The following is a 23556-nucleotide window of genomic DNA, read 5'->3' as shown; positions in this document are numbered from 1 at the left end:
CTTTAGCATGATTCAAGACTGTCTCTTCTTTTGCCCGGATGTTACGTCGGAGCAAAAGAGGTGCTAGTTGCATACGAAAAGATAAAGGGGTCACACCTAGTTCATTCTGACAAATCTTAGCAGCAGTACTTTTCGGGACTGTCAATAATCTTTTCAAGAACATGTTTTCAGCCCTCTGCAAGCCCGTAACAGTACAAAATCCCCATACATCGGCACCATACATAGTGATGGCACATGTGCGAGCTTCATCGATGTCTATAATGGTTTTTATAGGCTGAGAGCCTATTTTTTTTGTAAGGCTGAACATGGTCTCAATATTTTGATTAAAAAAGAAAAAATTCTTGCCTCAATTAACACCTTAGCTGCTTTGGAACGTCCAGCTCCAGTGCTGAATGTTCCATTGCGCAGGTGCAGCTGGAACGTCCAACGGCCGACGGCAGCACTCCAGAGGTAGTGGTGCCGTCGGCCGTTGGTATAGGCGCAGCACTTAAGAGGTTAAGTGAGACAAGGAATTTTTTCGATTGAAAAGAATGCCCAAGTAAGAAAAGGTGGGTACGTAAAGCAATTTTTCATTATTTATTAAACAATTTAAAAAATTGTGGGGTATTTGCCCACCACCATAACATGAGTTTTCAGGCCAAGGTCACTCATAAAATTATTAAAACCAGTTAAAAGCCTCTGCAACCCCACCCCATCCCAGTACTGGACATTAACACACAATCATCAGCATATAAAAGTGCTGGGAGAGGTCTGCAGCCTATTAAAGGTGCGTCATATTCCCATTATCATGATTGCGCTCTAAATCATTAATGTATAGGCAACATAAAAAAGGGACAGGGAAGCAATCCTGTCGGACCCCGCGATCCAACTTTATTGGAGTGTTTAATTCCCCATTTGTACCGTAACACCCTGATGCATTGCTGCTAAAAAGTGGACAATTGGTGGTTCAATGCCCATGGATAGCATCTTCTGTCAGTGTCTCCCCCCCTGTACCCAGTCAAAGGCAGGCGTCAGGTCCATGAACCATATATAAAGGGGTCCAGGCCTGGCTAAGGTGTATTTGCCGATGACCAGTTGCAGGTTGAGGCACTGTTCAACTGTGCCCAGACCTCTCCTAAACCCATATTGGACATCGGAGAACTTCCCCTTTTCGGCTACCCAGGAATCCAACTTCTCTAAGATAACTTGACCCATAATTTGGCAGGTACTGTCAATTAAAGATATGGGGTGATAACACTTAGGGTCCGACCTGTCTCCCTTTTTAAAAATAGGAACTAATATTACTGTTCTCCAGATGTCAGGGGTACCCTGGGCGGCATAACATCTCAATAAAGTAGTTAGCAGAGGTAACCCAAGAGAAGGTTGGCTAAAAACAGATCCGCAGGTATACCATCGGGGCTAAATGCCTTATTTTTCTCAGTCTGGGATAGGGCTCTGCCCACTTCATCTACCGTCGGCAGTGCCAGGGTGGGAGCCCCATATTGAAAGTTAGGGCTATCATATGAAATAATGCAACTTTTGTAAAGACTACAGAAATGGTCTACCAGGATTCGGGCATAATTGTCATGTCCATACTGCCATTTGTGGAGCTATTAAAGTGCTCCTGTTTTACGATGCGCCAAAAGAGCCTAGAATCCTTACTTTGACTTGCCACATGGAGTTGCCCGACTCTTCTTGCTTAATTTCCATTTTGCGCTTCTTCAGCGCATGTTTATAGGCATACCGTAAATATTTTATCTTCATGGGATTTCTGGGTTTTACTTTTAAGGCCTTTACCAATGTATTATGCTGTAGGGTGCATTCGCTATTAAACCACCTATTGATGCTTTGTTGTTTAGAGCTTGATTTCTTAGTGAGTATCACGCTTGTTGTCTCAGTAGTTGCCTTGAAGGATTTTATCATGGATTCTGCTTGTCTTCCAGGCAATCTGGAATTTGATTTAAGTTTGACTCTATGACCTGCTTGAGGACAGAGTCAGGATTTACAGCAGACCATTTTCGTAAAAGCCCCTTATTTCTGTCATAAGTCATAGGCAATATTCTAGTGGACACAATTAATTCTTCAGAGGGTGTCACCAGGTCTAATGACAAAGGATAATGGTAGCTAAAACCATTTTTATGGATGTTAAAAAACACTGAGTACCGGTTAAAATAATCAGATAAGATAATAAAATCAATTAGGGTGCCTCGGCCTCTCCCAACATATGATACTAAATCTGCACTTCTTTCTTCTAGGAGATCAATAGTTAAAAAAAGAATATTTTATCAACAGCGAGTTAAATATATTCCACAAGGGTTGTGGTCAAAATGTTGGCCACCTTCACTTGCCCCATTGTAAATGACAAGCTGAACACTTAGAAAGGGGGCACATCTTGCAATTAAAATCGCTTCCCCAGAGCACAACAAAATGCATAATAATCTCCTCAATGTGCTTTGTTAGTGTAGTTTCCAGTTCTTGGGCAATACTGGTATTTAAAACATTAAAATTGTTATGATAAAAATGGACAACTACCAGCATCGAATTTTTCCTACGCAGAATATTAGTAATCTAAAAGTACGGGGAGTCAAGACAAGTTTTTCCCAGTCTTCTATTTAAAGTTGTCGAAACCAAGGAAAGGAGCCCTCCTTTATTATGACCACCTAAAGAAGCTCTGGCGGATGTGTGAATGGAATAAATGCCATTTAAATATGCAGTGTCACACATCCAGGTTTCCTGAAAGCATACTCTGCTATATTTTACAATGAAACCTATCAATTCTCCAATTTCTAGTTTCCGTGGGTGATCATGTTATTCTAACTGACATGAGCGCTTGCCGGATCTCCTGAGACTGAAATGAGGCCGTCCTTAGGGACCAGATCAAATGATGCATGAACATCCAACTCAACTGTCACAGATACGACTGTCACAGATACAGTTACTAATACTGGCATTGTTTGGGCTGATACAGAACAGATAGAGTTGGCTACTTTGAGGATATCGTGAGAGGATGTGTTCTCTATGCCCCATAAGCAATCTATGAATGATTCTACCTGTGGAAGGCTAGCAGATGGTAAAGAATTCACTCTCAGGTGACTAGTGATGTTAGTCCCAGGCTGTGTGACGGGTTGATTCTGATTTTTAACTCCAGACACCTCCAAGTTCTGAGTATCAAGTCAGTCCACATGGTCTAAAGGAGAAAAACGATTAGAAACTGGCATTGAAAACAATGATTGTGTATTAACATTTAGGGGGCACATTCAATTCTCATATTTAGAAATGGCTTATAAAAATATCCTAATGGTACTACCTCAATTGGGCCCCGCATTATTATTCCAAGAAAACCTGTCCATAAGCTGGCGTACCAAAGAACTATTCTTAAAATTTGCAACAATACAACCCCCTTTATCCGATTTTACTTGCGAGCCCAACCAGGAGACACAATCAACATTAATGATATTATCATACAAGTCTTCACTACCTGTCCAGGGTACAGCTTTTACCATCCAATGCACCGTTTTGTTTTTAAGCTGCTTACAGTCTTCTTCCATGTTAGGTGGCGGGGGGGGGGACCTTTTTGAGTATGATAACATAGGGGGTAGCTTCTGGGGGAAGATGAAGAACTGTCTCTTAATTTTCCAGATTTTTCACATTGTATATATGGTGTTTATCTAAGTAGTTAGTCCTGCCATTCTCCCGGCCAGTAGTCCTTTGATCAATTGTTATGCCCAATCGTCCACTATCTGGTGGTTTTACTGGTTGCATGGTTTCCTGAGTGGTGTTTGTAGCACAGCCCAGTGCTGTTGGAAACTCGTTATGTTTGTTGTGGTATTTCATTAGTGCAAAATGCGCCCTGGCATCTTTTTGGGGATTCAAGGGTGTATTTAGCGCAGAATCTCACCGAATTTTAATGTATTTCCTGTGATTCAGCTTAATGCTGATCCCACCCACCCACCCCTAGAAACATTATGCTGGATGGCACAATGAACTGCTTTATAGTGAGCTGGTGAATCCTGAGCTAGTAGCAACCAATAAACTAGTGGTTACTCTAGTGCACAGGAGATTCCTGCTTGGGTATAGAAAATAGAGGACAGGTTGTTTCCTTTGTTTTGGAGGCCAGGAATGCGCTGGGGCACACATTTTCTGTAGGATTTGTTACACTTGATAGTTAAGTGAAAAAACTTGAAGTAAGGCAACAGCACCATTCTTGCCATTAACTGTAGGAGGTGGGCATTTGGCTGGATTGGAATTTAAAGTTAGTCCTTTTGACTTACCCCAAGCACAAACAACAAGCTCATCTTGGTTAAGGCGGATCATGCCACAGAGTACTGAGAGATATACCTCTGTGAAGTACAACCACCAAGGCTGTTGTGAAGGCACTCCTAGGGATCTTTTCATGAGTTGCAGTTCCCAAGATGGAGGAACTAGAGGAGAGAGATGTGGGAGAAAACTCGAGAGATATACCACTTCATACTACCTGAAGATGAACTGGTTGATATAATGCTGTGATATGATGCTTAAGAGCTTGATTGGAACTCTAGTAGAGAATCTCAAGACAAATTGGGATCTTATCCTGCCATACATCTTGTTAGCCTAGAGGGAACTTCCACAGAAAGGAGTTGAGTTCTGTGCCTTTGAACTCCTGATTAGAGCCCTTGTTCTTTTTCAGCTTAGAGGGGACCATTTAGTGAAGAAGTTATCTTTACCCAGTCCTGAAGTGCTAAGCTGTTCTCATCGGTAGACATTCCAGAACCTTCCTTTGATGATTGATTTCTGCATGGGGTTTGAGATCTACTGTGGCATCACTCACCAGAAGGGCCCTATAAATAGCGCTAGTGCATCAACCAGAAGGGCCTGGGAGAGTTTAAGTGGAATATGTATCTCATTGCAAAGAACAGACAGAGGGTAATGCTTTGTCAAACTAGTAGTGAGGTATTGAGTGATTTGATGACCCTATCGAGCCATAGTGTTCACTGATAAAAGACAATAAAAGCTGAGGTGTTGTCCAACATATCTAAAACAGGTGTGTGTGGAAATATGATTTGTGTTCTCCAATCTGTGCATTCCTGATAGAAGCATGTAAACTAGGGCCTCAATAGAAACTAAAGACCTTTGATACCGAGGGGCATTCCTGGGACTGATATGAGGGGGTGGAACTGGCACCTGCATTCCAAGGGGCAGGATCCTGACCCCACTAAAGATATTGATCAAGCCTTCCAGCGTAGGGCAGCAGATAGGAAAATATTTAGAGAGGGCCTGTACATTTCAAAGGTGGCATTTTGAGCTGATCTCATCTTCAACGTCCATTGTGGTTGTTACTTCTGGGGCTCTGCCCTCAGGAGTTAGAGATGCTTTTGGGATTGGGACCATACTACGCTGGTTCGATGCTGGGACATCAACAAGAGGAACTATTGGGGCAGGAGAGAACGCAACTGGATTATCCTCAGATTTGTGGAGGCCTGGGGCTTGTCGTGCTCTAGGAAAGAGACTATCAGTTGGTGGATTTTCTTGAATGTTGCTGGCCTACAACTAATTGCAATTGTAGAGGCTTGGGTCCCAAAGCACTCTTCAAGGGCTGGTTGTCTGGCCTCCTGTCCACGACATCCGAGGGACAGAAAAGATCTCCCAATTTCCAAGGGATCATAAGGACGGCACAGGGTGCAGCAGAAATGGGAGGAACTGATTGTCTCTTGGGACTGGACCGTCTTGACGTATACCGTATTCACGCCGTGCAGAGGAGTGTGCTCATAAATTTCAGCGGCCCACCTGAGGTGCTGGAACGTGAGGATTTTGAGGAGTGCTGGGGAAGTTTGCCGAGTCGGGGGGACCCCTGCTTGAAACTGGAAATCTGTGCTAGCCTACACTTCATTGCTTGTGGTGTCAGAGGTTTGTTGGGGGACATTTTTTGATTCAGTGGGACTCAAACTTGAAGCCTAGGACAACAGTGTGTGACATCGCAGCCTCCATCCAAAGACACCGACTTCTTCCCAGACCCACATCACAAGGTCTCTGTTGTTGAGAATATTATGACAGGACCCGAGGGGTCTCATTGTGCCTTGTGTGCACCCACGTCTGGCTGCCTGGAGCAACTGCAGCTTACCTCTGCCTGAGGAGAAGCATTTCTATAATTTTGGAAGTGTGCCAGCTTCCAGATAGTGATTCCGTATTCGTGAAGGTGTTGCTGGCTACCTGAAGGCCTAATCTGGAGGGACGAAACCAAGTAACTGTTTCCTTCCGCTTTAGGTGGTCCTGACAATCTAAACTAATTGTTGCCACCAGTTGTAACGTGTATCGTTGGCTGGTGTGCTTGAGTGGTTGAGTGGCTGGGTCACAAGGCGTAGTCAAAACCTATGATTTCTTGACGTTGCAACTGTACGGTGTATGTGATATTGGGAAAGTTGTGTTTTATGCTATGTGGAAGCGGGAAAGTGGAATACCTCTGAACTACCTGCGTATATGTTTCTCTTGCTTTTGACTTGGGAGGGATTGCTTGGATCATGTACACCTCAGTCAAGTACGCACATGGGTTTCTGTTGCTTATGAGGCTGAGGGGATAGAGGGGCGTGTGAATACATATGACTAGTACATATACCTATGACTAGTACAATCTTGTCAGATTTTCGATATGTTGCCTGCCGATCGGTAACAGTTATTTTATTGTAGTTGTTTCAATAAAGAGGGGAAAAAAAGGGAGTGACACAAGACTTTCACAAACTGCGGCACGGTGACTGGATGACCGTTATCTTGGCTCACTGACATTTTAAATAGAGCAGACTATCCCTGTGGGGATAGTCTGCTCTATTTAAATCCTAATGGGAGAGTTCGACAATTGCATGTAACTGTAAATCATATATCCAATGTGTATGTACTTTTGAATTCAATTCAATCAAAGACCAGTGCTTTATACATACGGTGTGGAGTCTTTTTGTAGTGTACTCAGTGTGTTGCGAGGGTGATGTAGTGCCATAACTTTCCACTTTGACCCTGAAGATAAGCCTGACTGCTCTGTACCTATTGAGCACAGGTTATCAGACAAGTGTATCACATTCATCCTATCTTGGATGGTGTATACTGTCTGGCTTCGATGCGCCCCAGCCATCCAGAAACCACTAGGTCTAACAGGTATAATAAGGGGATTATCGCACCTTCCACTTAGGGTAAGCCTATGACCACATTGTGCATTACCTGTAGGTTCATCATAGCACTTTAAGGATATGATGTTTAAAACCATTTTGGGGTCAGAAAGCCTGCAATATGCAAATATGCAAATTCACTGGGTTTGCAACCAGAATTATTTTTTTCATATGTGCTAAACCCATTTGGCAATTCAGTAAATGGTTACTGAATTAAAAAAAATGGGTTTAGTAATGCCTAACAAAGCTCTATTTGGGAGGGGCATTTTTAAGGTGATCCTTCCAAATTGTGATGTACAATGCATTGTATTAATGTCTGTGACTGTAATCCAGTTGCAAAACATTGAAAAGTTACTGACTCCTGAGCTGGGGTAAACAATTAGCAAAAGGGAAGGGGCTCATTTTGGACCCCTTTCCCTTTATGAATGTTAAATATTTATGGGGTGTAGACTGGGGTCCTGTGGTTGCCTACTCTCAAACGTTTGAAAAAGGGCTACATTAAAATATATATATATAAATGCAATAAAAACATGGTGGTTACTGACCCTAGTAGGCCGTGATGCCTGTGATGGTCACCAAATAGAGTGAGTCACAATTTGCGACCCACCTCATGAATAATAATGAGGTAGGCTGGATAAAAATACATTCTGAATTGAAGTTTTACAAACTGACCTATTAGTACTTAAGTCAGATGACACAATTGTATTCCTTCAATAGAAATTCGGAATGTGCATAACTGAACCTAGATACCTAGCTTCTTTCTGACCATCATCTTCTCTTTCCATGGTTTCATAGAAGGGAATGGGGCGAGAGTGAGTGAAGCAATGAGAGCCCTGACACAGTAAAAAAGAGGACTGTAAATAAATATCTCTCTTGAGGCATAATAATTTCCAATAATATTTGTTCTCAAGTATTAAAATGAATTTCACAACGACCTGCACTACACCCAGATGAAAACAAATGAGCCATGGAAATGCAAAGGCTAATTAACAGTTTTATATTATTCCATACCTAAATATAATAGTATAGTTTTATATCCTTTGCTTCGGGCTATACTGGTTATTAGGCAATGGGTAGATACTGAAGGAGGGGGTCTTTAACAAACGGTATGGCCCGAGGATGAAGGGGTGCTAGAACATTGCATCCTTTGAGGGTAGAATGTTATAAATTAAAAACGAAGAAATGGAAAGACATACATTGTAATAGAGGAGAAAGCCGATACCAGCCGTTCAATTGAGCTCTCATCATTCCAGGATTCTCGTGTTTTATGTATTTATTAATGTCTCCGTTTTAAAGTTTTATAATTGCGTTTTTTTCTTTTTTTTAAATGAGCTGATCTTGTCAGATTTTTGATATGTTGCCTGCCGATCGATAACAGTTATTTTATTGTAGTTGTTTCAATTAAGAGGGGGGAAAAAGGGAGTGACACAAGACTTTCACAAACTGCGGCACGGTGACTGGATGACCGTTATCTTGGCTCGCTGACATTTTAAATAGAGAAGACTATCCCTGTGGGGAAGGGCGTGTATTTAAAGTTAGCATTTGCGTTGCTACACTCCTCTGTTACCAGGCCCTATAATAAAATCACTTGCATCAGAGGAAAGCTGACAACACATTTTATCACCTTCGGCGCTCTAACTTAATCACGACAGGATGCTTTCCTGCCACAAGGAGAACAAGTTGCGTCACTAGAACATCTGACCCTGGTATCTCATGTCAATCACTTTGCTTAAGGTCATTAAAAATATTAGGGTGTCCCCTTACAGCATACTGTAAAGTCCTTGCCTGAGTGACAATTAACGGGAAACACATAGCACAACACATAGCTGAGCTGGCGGATGAAATAAATGCATTTCCTGTTTAAAACGTGACTGTTTTTTTTATTGTCTTAACCAGAATTCGTTCTCCAAACTTTTACGGCTGATGGTGGTTGTAATTGACATGCATTATATCTATATATTTTAAGTTCAGTAAACTTTATATTTAACATTCCGTGTCTCGCAGTTGGATGCAAACAGAGCCTGTGGGAGAAAATTAGTTCAGTGAATAAATGCAAAATATTTTATGCTTTGCATACTTAGACGATATTATTAAACACATTTGAAAATCTTAACTTTGAATGAAATGTCACAGAATCATGCAAATAGTTCCCAAAGGAGCAGAAGATGTATGAGCAATTCGACTGCAGCAGAAACACCCAGCCCCATATTGCTTTACTGCTTTTTCGAATGGCTATCCAATTTGGAGATCTTTAAAACCATCGTTTATTGATGCAGGAATAAGACATGAACATTAGGCTATAGTTTTTTGTTCGAATTGGTGAACATAAAAGCAATACAAGCCACATCCTCCTGTGGCAAGCCAACCTTCAAATTAATGAGGAGTAATGTACTTGTAATAAGCAGGTCAGGAAATCCACCACCTTTGTGACCGAGCATCCCAAACGCCAAACTCTAAGGGGTATATTCACAAGAACGTCTGATAACTACAGCAAGAGTAGCGTAAAGCAACTTTCAACATCGCATCCTATTGTGGGAAAATAACCCTGTGTCAACGTGGAATTCACAACAAGGCGGTGGCATGCGATAGACACTAGATAAAGTGGCAAATGTCTGTTTAAAAATCAATACCACGCAGCAAAAATACGATACGCGAATGCAAAAAAACATGCAAAGAGGCCAACCGCGGTACAAAAAGTAGCGAAAAACAGCCACAGGCCTGCATATCCCACGCGTCTGGCTTGTCAATGCACCATAAAAACCACAGGAAAAATACACCAGAAACAAGCCAAAGCACGTAGCAACATGGAGGCACCATGACCCAGCGCAGAGGCAAACTCGAACCCCACAACCCCCACAGACTACCAGCAAGGAACAACGGGGTCGGGGAAGGCCAAGGAGAAGAGGGAGAGGAAGACGGGGTGCTGACCGCAGGAAAACAAGACCAGCGTCACAGAGGTGGCAAAACACTACCAGCAACTGACCCACTAGCACACCATCTGGATTGCAGTCTGAATGCCGAGGAGGCCAAACCAGGAGGCCAATAGGCGCCGGCATGACGTGACAACCTAAACCAGGCAGATACCCGCTGCCAACAGGAAGGCAGCAATGGCGACAGGAGGTGACAGTCCAGCACCACAGGAGGAGCTGGAGGAATCCCAGGCCACAGTCATCAGTGTGGAGACGGTACAAGGAGTAGGGAGTAGACACAGCTTGAGGGGACCTGACACAACCTCGACAGGGAGTGCAACGAACAGGGACTGGTGGGACGGGGGAGATGGGCACAATGGCATACATGCATAACGAGGTGTAGCACACTGCACACCCACAATAACCCATGATCATGTGCCAGATCCCCTTGACACACTGCAGCACACACACATAGACGACAACGTGGAACAACGCACACATGCACAGAAACATGCCGACTACATCTGACAGAGCCGGAAACTGTGAAATGGAAATGTACGTGTACAACCTCACATCCATCATGTAGTCCAAATGTACACTGACCTGCAGAAGAAACTAGCACCCCCCAGTTACAATGTACATTGCCATGCAGTCTGCATGCAACCCAGCACAATGCGCCAACATATATGTCAGCACAAAGTCAACACGCACCTCCCCTTCACATCGCAGACGGGCACACAACACCTTCAGCAGAGCACAGAATATAACACATTAGTGATGCTTGAGAGGACCACCACACCGTCGACACCGACGTCCTACAACAGCCCATGGATATTTCACACAACCCCCCACCAGAACCCGGCCAGCAAAGTTACTAAGAGAACACCAAGCCTGCAACAGACCACACAGCAGGTAGCAACCGCAAGCACAGCTGGCTTACAACACTTCACCCACTCACACATGGCACCCCAATGCAATGTGTCAACATGCCACAAAGAGGTGGCACAAAAGGTGTTGGTGGGGGCCGAACCCATGGAATGCGAACCAGGACACATACATAGGTGTCTATCACCCTTCAGGGCCCACCCACACCCCACTAAGGAGACCCACACTGCCATGGAGACACATTCAGATGCACATTCACAGTACAGAACAACGCTGGGGCCGCTCAAATAGCTGTCTCACACCCATGTTGGCTCCGCATAAAAGGGCCCTGGCCACTCCCCTTACTAATTGAGAGTGTGACGACAAAGCTACATGTCCAAGATCCAACCCGCTGCCTGCAGTGACATGTCTGCATCTGATACACAGCACAATTCCATGTCATAGGGCCCAGGGTCCTCATGCATATAACAAGACCACAGGGACACACGCAGATATCATGTTGAACTGGCTACGGGCACATGCGCCCGGCTCCTTTATTTGCAGGGCCACATGTACAGTGACGCCTGTGCTGGATGTGTGTGGGGTGAGTGTAAGCCATTCCACACAGAATTTCTGGTGCTGGCAACCACTTGAACATTGGACACCAGTGCAATGGAAACAGAAAAGTACTGCGCAACATGGAGTGACCCGGAGAAAGTCCAGTGGACAACTAACATGCAAACAGAAGTGTCCGTGAGTCGCAGTGCACTGGGGTTGGGACACTAGAGATGAGCGCACTCAGGTGAAGAAAAAGTCTCGGATTGTGTCCCTTTGATATAAACCTGATGCAGATGCAGTGGGGTGTGTTAGACCTGCATCATCTTCCCCATCAATAACAACAACTAGAGAGAGAGGGAAGAGGCACTCTCGGTCCCCCAGGTAATAGTTACAAACAACAGAAGAGTGTCCACACAGGGATAGTTGTGTCCAGCACAGAAAAGAAAAGAGAATCAAATCAACCTGAGCAAGAATTTCTCAGGGATTTTTTGGAAGCCCTCACTCACCACCCTGGGTGGTGACATGCTTCATCATCGGGCCCACCAGGAGAAGCCGAATGCCTCCCTGGTGTGCTGCAACGCCAGGTTACTGCGGAGCGGGATTTTTTTGTGACAGAGTGTACGAAAAAAGTGAATTAAAAAATACCAAACGGCTTTACCAAACAAAAAACTTTATTCCGTGGTTAGCTGGGTATTGGTTAAAAAGTATGTGCAGGGAAATATACCAACTAATGTGTTGGGTGTTTTCCGCTTTACAGTGGGGTCAACATGTTTCTACCCTTTAAGTGTATGGATATTACTGGGCATTCGTGAGGACCATGTAATTGTGTACCTCAGTGGTGTGGGCGCGCTAAGGCCCACCCTAGCCAGAGGACGTGACAGTTAAAAAACAGAATTATGTGTAAACAAAGGTGCAAAAAAACAAACCAGAAAAAAGGGGTTCGAACAATTTTGATGAACCTGTGGTCTGAAAGAAATGACAAACACATGGAAGACAATACAAACAATGTTAATGAATGGACTGGAGCGTCTTTTTGCAAACACTGATCTCAAAGTTCTGTGCTTGGACTAAGGAGAAAATTTGCGTGCCCGTGGTGGAAATTAGAGGTACTTTAAGCCTGAAACTGTGGGAGCCAGGCTGTCTCAGGGCATGCAGTTTTAGAGCAAGAAAGACGATCGCAAAACAGACTTCATGCCATTCGTGCTGGTGCGATCAATGCGCCCAAATGGAGGGCCGGTGTCTATGTTGGACCCTAGCGGTTCAACCCATTTTTAACAAATAAATAAACTTAAAATAAATAAAAATGCCGAGTTTCTCACTTGTGTGTTAAAAGATCCACACTTCATGGGTCTCGGGAGGGGGGTGGTGGCGACAATGGCACACCCTACAAAGGTAAATAAAGGAACACAAACCTACTTAGCGATTGGAATGATGTAAAGGTTACTTAGCTGAGCGTGGGCCGGGATTGTGCCAGGTGGTCATAACAGAAAGATTCTTATGCCCGCAATGCCAAACACCCGCTAGGCACCTAACGATCTCCTCGAACCGGACCCCGTGGATGGATGTCCGGAGATCGAATGGCATTGAAATACTCTCTCCGCGGTAAAGCGCGCGGTAGAGGGCGTAGCCGTGGCCGAAGGTAGGCGTGCCGGGGGGTGTGTGTATGAAGACGTGCACGTCTCAATGCCCAATCACAGTAGAGGACAGAAGCGAGGCTTAGGATGCAAGCCCTCACGTTGTTGTGGAGGCTTAGAAGGTGTGACATAACGCATGCGCCTCAGTATCCCAACAGAGTTAAGGATCAGACCGAGGCTTGTGATACAAACACTCGCGTTGTCATGGTGAGTGATTAGATCATTCCTTGCAGTGACGGAAGCCTCGTTCGTCAGATGACGACGAGTCTGACAGAATCGAAAGGTGAAGTGGACAATTATATTTTCGATTCTAGGTAAACAGAGCAGGAGAAACAGAGCAGTAACAACGAGACCAGAACTATGGCGGCAGTAAGTGGTATTGTTCACATAGGTGAAGGTGAGCAAAGGATAGTTGGATCGTGGCGGTAACCTCGAGAAAAATGCAGAGGTTAGCTTTCAGGACTGTGGTAGGCTTACCGCTTGAGAACAGAAGACCAAGGAATCTGGTCATTAAGCCCATTGATGTGGGTACCCAGTCTATAAACCCAATGTTGCTCTTTTTCAAAGAGAATGTTGGTGGTGTTTCTCTCCGAAGTGACTTGCTCAATTATTGTCCACCGTAGGTCATTAGGCATGTGGTGTTGTTGAAGAAAATGTTCACTCATTTTGGTTGCTGACTTTTGACACCTGATGTTGCTGCGATGCTCGCAGATCCTTTGTTTAATTTTGCGAGTTGTCATCCCTATATATCTCTTCTGGCAGGGACAGGTTACCATGTAGACGACATTGGTCGAATTGCAATTAGTATGGCTCTTCTGTGTCCATATCTTTCCTGTTTCAAGTGAAAGTTGTTTCGTGTGCGTAGTTAGATGGCATACGCTACAGTTGGCACAAGGGAAGTGTCCTGTCACGGGGGGCAAGCCCCATGCATCAGTGATCGACCTTGTAGTCCCGGAGGCAGAGGTACCAACCTTCGGGCGTGTGTGGACCAGAGAGTCTTTTAAACTTATGCCCTTTTTGAAAGAAAAAAGGGTTTTTCCCAGGTTCTTTTGTTGCTTGTTAGGATTTTCCAATGTTTGTTCACTGATTTTTTCATTGCATCTGAGATAGAGCTGTAGGTGGTCATGCATGTTAGGGGTATTTCAGATGGTTCCCTGGTGATTTCCTCCGGCAAAGCCTCTTGTGGTTGGTTTCTAGCATGTTTATTCCCTTTTTCCAAGATTTCTTTGGGGTAGCCACGTAATTGTAACCTTTTGGTGAGATCAGAGGCTTGGGATTTGTAGTCCTTGATGTCTGTGCAATTTCTCCGTATTCGGAGATATTGGCCATAGGGAAGGTTTTCCCTTAAGGGTCTTGGGTGAAAGCTTGAGAAGTCTAGGAGAATATTTTTTGCTGTGGGTTTGTAGTGGGTTGTTGTTCTCAAACATGTCCCACTTACAGTGATGTTAACATCAAGAAATACGACTGTTTCTTTGCTGAAGTGATTGGTAAACTTCAGGTAGGGGTCTCGGGTGTTTATCCAGGCCAGGAATGTCTTCAAATTGTCTTCTCCGCCTTTCCAGATTAACAGTATATCATCAATATACCTTTTCCATAAGGTAATGGAAGAATGAAAGGGGTTGTCATTGGGCAGGATATGTTTCTCTTCAAAATCATAGACATAAAGTCCAGCTATGCTGGGAGCAAAAGTACTGCCCATTGATGTTCCAGTACTTTGCAGGTAAAGCTCACCTTGGTATTCGAAATAATTTTCTTTAAGAGCCATTGTGGCGCATTGGACTATAAAATCCTTGGGAGTTACATAGTTCCACTCAATTGAGTCTAAAGCTCTTTCCATGACCCTGAGGGTGTCATCTTGAGGGATACTCGTATATAGACTCTCTATATCGAGTGTAACAAGGATGATGGAGTTTTCTGAAAAGGTAACTTGTCCAAGGAGTTGAAGAAGGTTTTTGGTGTCCCTCAGGTACGTTGGGGTGTTTTGTACCAATGGTTTAAGATAGAAATCACAGAAAGTTGAAAGGGGTTCAAGAACCGAACCAATGCCGGAGACGATTGGTCGCCCAGGTGGTGGGTTGATATTTTTATGGGTTTTTGGTAAGGTGTAGAAGTAAGGGATATTGCTTCCACTTCCAGTTAGAAAAGCTGCTTCATGTTTAGAAATCTGGTCATTTTCCTCTGCCTCTTTGACATGGTTATGGATGCGTTCCTTCAATTCCGGTGTAGGATCTGCAGTAAGTCGTTTGTAGTTGACTCTATTGTCCAATAGAGTACGACATGTCTGTGCTGGATGTGTGTGGGGTGAGTGTAAGCCATTCTGCACAGAATTTCTGGTGCTGGCAACCACTTGAACATTGGACACCAGTGCAATGGAAACAGAAAAGTACTGCGCAACATGGAGTGACCCGGAGAAAGTCCAGTGGACAACTAACATGCAAACAGAAGTGTCCGTGAGTCGCAGTGCACTGGGGTTGGGACACTAGAGATGAGCGCACTCAGGTGAAGAAAAAGTCTCGAATTGTGTCCCTTTGATATAAACCTGATTGCCCTATTGGACAATAGAGTCAACTACAAACGACTTACTGCAGATCCTACACCGGAATTGAAGGAACGCATCCATAACCTTGTCAAAGAGGCAGAGAAAAATGACCAGATTTCTAAACATGAAGCAGCTTTTCTAACTGGAAGTGGAAGCAATATCCCTTACTTCTACACCTTACCAAAAACCCATAAAAATATCAACCCACCACCTGGGCGACCAATCGTCTCCGGCATTGGTTCGGTTCTTGAACCCCTTTCAACTTTCTGTGATTTCTATCTTAAACCATTGGTACAAAACACCCCAACGTACCTGAGGGACACCAAAAACCTTCTACAACCCCTTTCAACTTTCTGTGATTTCTATCTTGAACCATTGGTACAAAACACCCCAACGTACCTGAGGGACACCAAAAACCTTCTACAACTCCTTGGACAAGTTACCTTTTCAGAAAACTCCATCATCCTTGTTACACTCGATATAGAGAATCTATATACGAGTATCCCTCAAGATGACACCCTCAGGGTCACGGAAAGAGCTTTAGACTCAATTGAGTGGAACTATGTAACTCCCAAGGATTTTATAGTCCAAAGCGCCACAATGGCTCTTAAAGAAAATTATTTCGAATACCAAGGTGAGCTTTACCTGCAAAGTACTGGAACATCAATGGGCAGTACTTTTCCTCCCAGCATAGCTGGACTTTATGTCTATGATTTTGAAGAGAAACATATCCTGCCCAATGACAACCCCTTTCATTCTTCCATTACCTTATGGAAAAGGTATATTGATGATATACTGTTAATCTGGAAAGGCGGAGAAGACAATTTGAAGACATTCCTGGCCTGGATAAACACCCGAGACCACTACCTGAAGTTTACCAATCACTTCAGCAAAGAAACAGTCGTATTTCTTGATGTTAACATCACTGTAAGTGGGACATGTTTGAGAACAACAACCCACTACAAACCCACGGCAAAAAATTATCTCCTAGACTTCTCAAGCTTTCACCCAAGGCCCTTAAGGGAAAACCTTCCCTATGGCCAATATCTCCGAATACGGAGAAATTGCACACACATCAAGGACTACAAATCCCAAGCCTCTGATCTCACCAAAAGATTACAATTACGTGGCTACCCCAAAAAAATCTTGGAAAAAGGGAATAAACGTGCTAGAAACCAACCACGAGAGGCTTTGCTGGAGGAAATCACCAGGGAACCATTTGAAATACCCCTAACCTGCGTGACCACCTACAGCTCTATCTCAGATGCAATGAAAAAATCAGTGAAAAAACATTGGAAAATCCTAACAAACAACAAAAGAACCTGGGAAAAACCCCTTTTTTCTTTCAAAAAGTGCATAAGTTTAAAAGACTCTCTGGTCCACACACGCCAGAAGGTTGGTACCTCTGCCTCCGGGACTACAAGGTCAATCACTGATGCATGGGGCTTGCCCCCCGTGACAGGACACTTCCCTTGTGCCAACTGTAGTGTATGCCATCTAACTACGCACACGAAACAACTTTCACTTGAAACAGGAAAGATATGGACACAGAAGAGCCATACTAATTGCAATTCGACCAATGTCGTCTACATGGTAACCTGTCCCTGCCAGAAGAGATATATAGGGATGACAACTCGCAAAATTAAACAAAGGATCTGCGAGCATCGCAGCAACATCAGGTGTCAAAAGTCAGCAACCAAAATGAGTGAACATTTTCTTCAACAACACCACACGCCTAATGACCTACGGTGGACAATAATTGAGCAAGTCACTTCGGAGAGAAACACCACCAACATTCTCTTTGAAAAAGAGCAACGTTGGGTGTATAGACTGGGTACCCACATCAATGGGCTTAATGACCAGATTCCTTGGTCTTCTGTTCTCAAGCTGTAAGCCTACCACAGTCCTGAAAGCTAACCTCTGCATTTTTCTCGAGGTTACCGCCACGATCCAACGATCCTTTGCTCACCTTCACCTATGTGAACAATACCACTTACTGCCGCCATAGTTCTGGTCTCGTTGTTCCTGCTCTGTTTCTCCTGCTCTGTTTACCTAGAATCGAAAATATAATTGTCCACTTCACCTTTCGATTCTGTCAGACTCGTCTTCATCTGACGAACGAGGCTTCCGTCACCGCAAGGAATGATCTAATCACTCACCATGACAACGCGAGTGTTTGTATCACTAGCCTCGGTCTGATCCTTAACTCTGTTGGGATACTGAGGCGCATGCGTTATGTCACACCTTCTAAGCCTCCACAACAACGCGAGGGCTTGCATCCCAAGCCTCGCTTCTGTCCTCTACTGTGATTGGGCATTGAGACGTGCACGTCTTCATACACACACCCCCCGGCACGCCTACCTTCGGCCACGGCTACGCCCTCTACCGCGCGCTTTACCGCGGAGAGAGTATTTCAATGCCATTCGATCTCCGGACATCCATCCACAGAGGTCCGGTTCGAGGGGATCGTTAGGTGCCTAGCGGGTGTTTGGCGTTGCGGGCGTAAGAATATTTCTGTTATGACCACCTGGCACCATCCCGCCCCACGCTCAGCTAAGTAACCTTTACATCATTCCAATCGCTAAGTAGGTTTGTGTTCCTTTATTTACCTTTGTAGGGTGTGCCATTGTCGCCACCACCCCCCTCCCGAGACCCATGAAGTGTGGATCTTTTAACACACAAGTGAGAAACTCGACATTTTTATTTATTTTAAGTTCATTTATTTGTTAAAAATGGGTTGAACCGCTAGGGTCCAACAAAGACACCGGCCCTCCATTTGGGCGCATTGATCGCATCAGCACGAATGGCATGAAGTCTGTTTTGCGATCGTCTTTCTTGCTCTAAAACTGCATGCCCTGAGACAGCCTGGCTCCCACAGTTTCAGGCCTAAAGTACCTCTAATTTCCACCTCGGGCACGCAAATTTTCTCCTTAGTCCAAGCACAGAACTTTGAGATCAGTGTTTGCAAAAAGACGCTCCAGTCCATTCATTAACATTGTTTGTATTGTCTTCCATGTGTGTTTGTCATTTCTTTCAGACCACAGGTTCATCAAAATTGTTCGAACCCTTTTTTTCAGGTTTGTTTTTTGCACCTTTTTGTACACATAATTCTGTTTTTTAACTGTCACGTCCTCTGGCTAGGGTGGGCCTTAGCGCGCCCACACCACCGAGGTACACAATTACATGGTCCTGACGAATGCCCAGTAATATCCATACACTTAAAGGGCAGAAACATGTTGACCCCACTGTAAAGGGGAAAACACCCAACACATTAGTTGGTATATTTCCCTGCACATACTTTTTAACCAATACCCAGCTAACCACGGAATAAAGTTTTTTGTTTGGTAAAGCTGTTTGGTATTTTTTAATTCACTTTTTTCGTACACTCTGTCACAAAAAAATCCCGCTCCGCAGTTACCTGGCGTTGCAGCACACCAGGGAGGCATTCGACTTCTCCTGGTGGGCCCGATGATGAAGCATGTCACCACCCAGGGTGGTGAGTGAGGGCTTCCAAAAAATCCCTGAGAAATTCTTGCTCAGGTTGATTTGATTCTCTTTTCTTTTCTGTGCTGGACACAACTATCCCTGTGTGGACACTCTTCTGTTGTTTGTAACTATTACCTGGGGGACCGAGAGTGCCTCTTCCCTCTCTCTCTAGTTGTTGTTATTGTTCTAGCAGCGTACAGCTGTGAGAGTACAAAACATCCCTTTTTTGGTATGTCACCACGTCACCAAAACATTTTTAAATATGGCGAATTTCGGTCTTACCTTTTCGGAGGAAGAGGTAGACGCACTTCTGGCTGATCCTAATCTTTTTGCGGACCCGGGAATATCCCAAGCTATTTCCCATACAGCTGAATGGGAGAAACTTACGGAGCAGAAACGAGACCGCATCAGAACTATTCTTCATGGCACCATTTTAAAACATTAATTATCATCCAACACTGCACCAAAGGGTCTAATAGTAACCAATGCCCCACGCATATTCCTAAACGATGCCACATTTCGGAAGGAATGGGCGATGATAGCCTGGCATTGCACCCGCGATTGGCTGGTGCTCATCATTAAAACAGCACTTCGCTTATCTGAAGCACTTATGGTTGAAATCCAGCAAACAGAATCACAATTTAAAGCCACGATTACTGGTTATAAAAAGAAGCTGGAGGAAATCAATAAAGAAATGGCAGAATATAAAGAATCTCTCATGCAATCTAAAATAACCAAATTCCAAAAAGATCTCAAGAAATTTGAGTTTAAGACGGTCTATCCTTACTCTGAACCTGACTACACTCCACCTCGGAGGGACTCCAACAAGTCAGATGATACCGACATCAACTCCTCAAATAGCAGCAATTCTAGCAATCACTCTCACAAACAGAGAGGACGCAGAGGTGGCAGGGGTCGACCCAACTTTCATAATCAGCCTCCTGGTTGGGCACAATTTGGAACCCCGGGAAATGGTCCACCTCCCTTTATGTTCCCGCAACATCCTCCATTTCCCCTAATGGGATGGAATCCCTACATGCAGCCCCACTACCCCCAACACCATCAACACCAGATGCCTTTTTTCGAGAGAGGCGGGAGGGGAAGGGGAAGGAGAAGAGGGAACAACCAAAACCCACGAGTGACCTGGCAAACAGAGGACTGAGTGGGCGACCACACCCGCAGCAAGACAGTGACACCGAGTACCAGTGGTCAAGGAGTCTAATCACAAATCTGTCTAACAAAACTCTGAGCCCAACGGAAGAAAAAGTCCTAGAAAGAGGATTAGGTTTCGTCCCAACAGCCAGACCGGACAAATTTAAACTCCACTGTGAGCTAGCCGACTTTTTCCGAAAGCTTAAGCTAAACGCCTTTTTTCAAGCCAGAACAGAAGTTGACAATGAACCCCCTGCTTTTGATACCAACTTCAGATTAAAATCAACATTTGTCCCACCTCCTCACAGCATCCCCGCAGAGATTACGGCTTTTGAACAGGCGGTCTATAATGACATGGAATCGCTACCCTTACCAACCACGTTCAAAAACTTCTCAGCGGTAGAATTCCAAGCGCTAGACAAACTGAAAAAGGACAAAAACATAACAATCAAGCCAGCGGACAAAGGAGGAGGGATAGTGATTCAAAACACTCCCGATTACGACAAAGCATGTCGTACTCTATTGGACAATAGAATCAACTACAAACGACTTACTGCAGATCCTACACCGGAATTGAAGGAACGCATCCATAACCTTGTCAAAGAGGCAGAGGAAAATGACCAGATTTCTAAACATGAAGCAGCTTTTGTAACTGGAAGTGGAAGCAATATCCCTTACTTCTACACCTTATTAAAAACCCATAAAAATATCAACCCACCACCTGGGCGACCAATCGTCTCCGGCATTGGTTCGGTTCTTGAACCCCTTTCAACTTTCTGTGATTTCTATCTTAAACCATTGGTACAAAACACCCCAACGTACCTGAGGGACACCAAAAACCTTCTACAACTCCTTGGACAAGTTACCTTTTCAGAAAACTCCATCATCCTTGTTACACTCGATATAGAGAGTCTATATACGAGTATCCCTCAAGATGAAACCCTCAGGGTCATGGAAAGAGCTTTAGACTCAATTGAGTGGAACTATGTAACTCCCAAGGATTTTATAGTCCAATGCGCGACAATGGCTCTTAAAGAAAATTATTTCGAATACCAAGGTGAGCTTTACCTGCAAAGTACTGTAACATCAATGGGCAGTACTTTTGCTCCCAGCATAGCTGGACTTTATGTCTATGATTTTGAAGAGAAACATATCCTGCCCAATGACAACCCCTTTCATTTTCCATTACCTTATGGAAAAGGTATATTGATGATATACTGTTAATCTGGAAAGGCGGAGAAGACAATTTGAAGACATTCCAGGCCTGGATAAACACCTGAGACCCCTATCTGAAGTTTACCAATCACTTCAGCAAAGAAACAGTCGTATTTCTTGATGTTAACATCACTGTAAGTGGGACATGTTTGAGAACAACAACCCACTACAAACCCACAGCAAAAAATAATCTCCTAGACTTCTCAAGCTTTCACCCAAGACCCTTAAGGGAAAACCTTCCCTATGGCCAATATCTCCGAATACGGAGAAATTGCACAGACATCAAGGACTACAAATCCCAAGCCTCTGATCTCACCAAAAGATTACAATTACATGGCTACCCCGAAAAAATCTTGGAAAAAGGGAATAAACGTGCTAGAAACCAACCACGAGAGGCTTTGCTGGAGGAAATCACCAGGGAACCATCTGAAATACCCCTAACATGCGTGACCACCTACAGCTCTATCTCAGATGCAATGAAAAAATCAGTGAACAAACATTGGAAAATCCTAACAAGCAACAAAAGAACCTGGGAAAACCCCCTTTTTTCTTTCAAAAAGGGCATAAGTTTAAAAGACTCTCTGGTCCACACACGCCCGAAGGTTGGTACCTCTGCCTCCGGGACTACAAGGTCGATCACTGATGCATGGGGCTTGCCCCCATGACAGGACACTTCCCTTGCGCCAACTGTAGCGTATGCCATCTAACTACGCACACGAAACAACTTTCACTTGAAACAGGAAAGATATGGACACAGAAGAGCCATACTAATTGCAATTCGACCAATGTCGTCTACATGGTAACCTGTCCCTGCCAGAAGAGATATATAGGGATGACAACTCGCAAAATTAAACAAAGGATCTGCGAGCATCGCAGCAACATCAGATGTCAAAAGTCAGCAACCAAAATTAGTGAACATTTTCTTCAACAACACCACACGCCTAATGACCTACGGTGGACAATAATTGAGCAAGTCACTTCGGAGAGAAACACCACCAACATTCTCTTTGAAAAAGAGCAACGTTGGGTGTATAGACTGGGTACCCACATCAATGGGCTTAATGACCAGATTCCTTGGTCTTCTGTTCTCAAGCGGTAAGCCTACCACAGTCCTGAAAGCTAACCTCTGCATTTTTCTCGAGGTTACCGCCACGATCCAACGATCCTTTGCTCACCTTCACCTATGTGAACAATACCTCTTACTGCCGCCATAGTTCTGGTCTCGTTGTTCCTGCTCTGTTTCTCCTGCTCTGTTTACCTAGAATCGAAAATATAATTGTCCACTTCACCTTTCGATTCTGTCAGACTCGTCGTCATCTGACGAACGAGGCTTCCGTCACCGCAAGGAATGATCTAATCACTCACCATGACAACGCGAGTGTTTGTATCACAAGCCTCGGTCTGATCCTTAACTCTGGTGGGATACTGAGGCGCATGCGTTATGTCACACCTTCTAAGCCTCCACAACAACGCGAGGGCTTGCATCCCAAGCCTCGCTTCTGTCCTCTACTGTGATTGGGCATTGAGACGTGCACGTCTTCATACACACACCCCCCGGCACGCCTACCTTTGGCCACGGCTATGCCCTCTACCGCGCGCTTTACCGCGGAGAGAATATTTCAATGCCATTCGATCTCCGGACATCCATCCACGGGGTCCGGTTCGAGGAGATCGTTAGGTGCCTAGCGGGTGTTTGGCGTTGCGGGCGTAAGAATCTTTCTGTTATGACCACCTGGCACCATCCCGCCCCACGCTCAGCTAAGTAACCTTTACATCATTCCAATCGCTAAGTAGGTTTGTGTTTCTTTATTTACCTTTGTAGGGTGTGCCATTGTCGACACCACCCCCCTCCCGAGACCCATGAAGTGTGGATCTTTTAACACACAAGTGAGAAACTCGCCATTTTAATTTTTTTAAGTTTATTTATTTGTTCAAAATGGGTTGAACCGCTAGGGTCCAACATAGACCCCGGCCCTCCATTTGGGCGCATTGATCGCACCAGCACGAATGGCATGAAGTCTGTTTTGCGATCGTCTTTCTTGCTCTAAAACTGCATGCCCTGAGACAGCCTGGCTCCCACAGTTTCAGGC

The sequence above is a fragment of the Lissotriton vulgaris genome, chromosome 7 (genome assembly GCF_964263255.1).
Source record: "Lissotriton vulgaris chromosome 7, aLisVul1.2, whole genome shotgun sequence".
Classification (NCBI taxonomy): Eukaryota; Metazoa; Chordata; class Amphibia; order Caudata; family Salamandridae; genus Lissotriton; species Lissotriton vulgaris.
Note: the sequence above shows the minus strand (reverse complement) of the source record.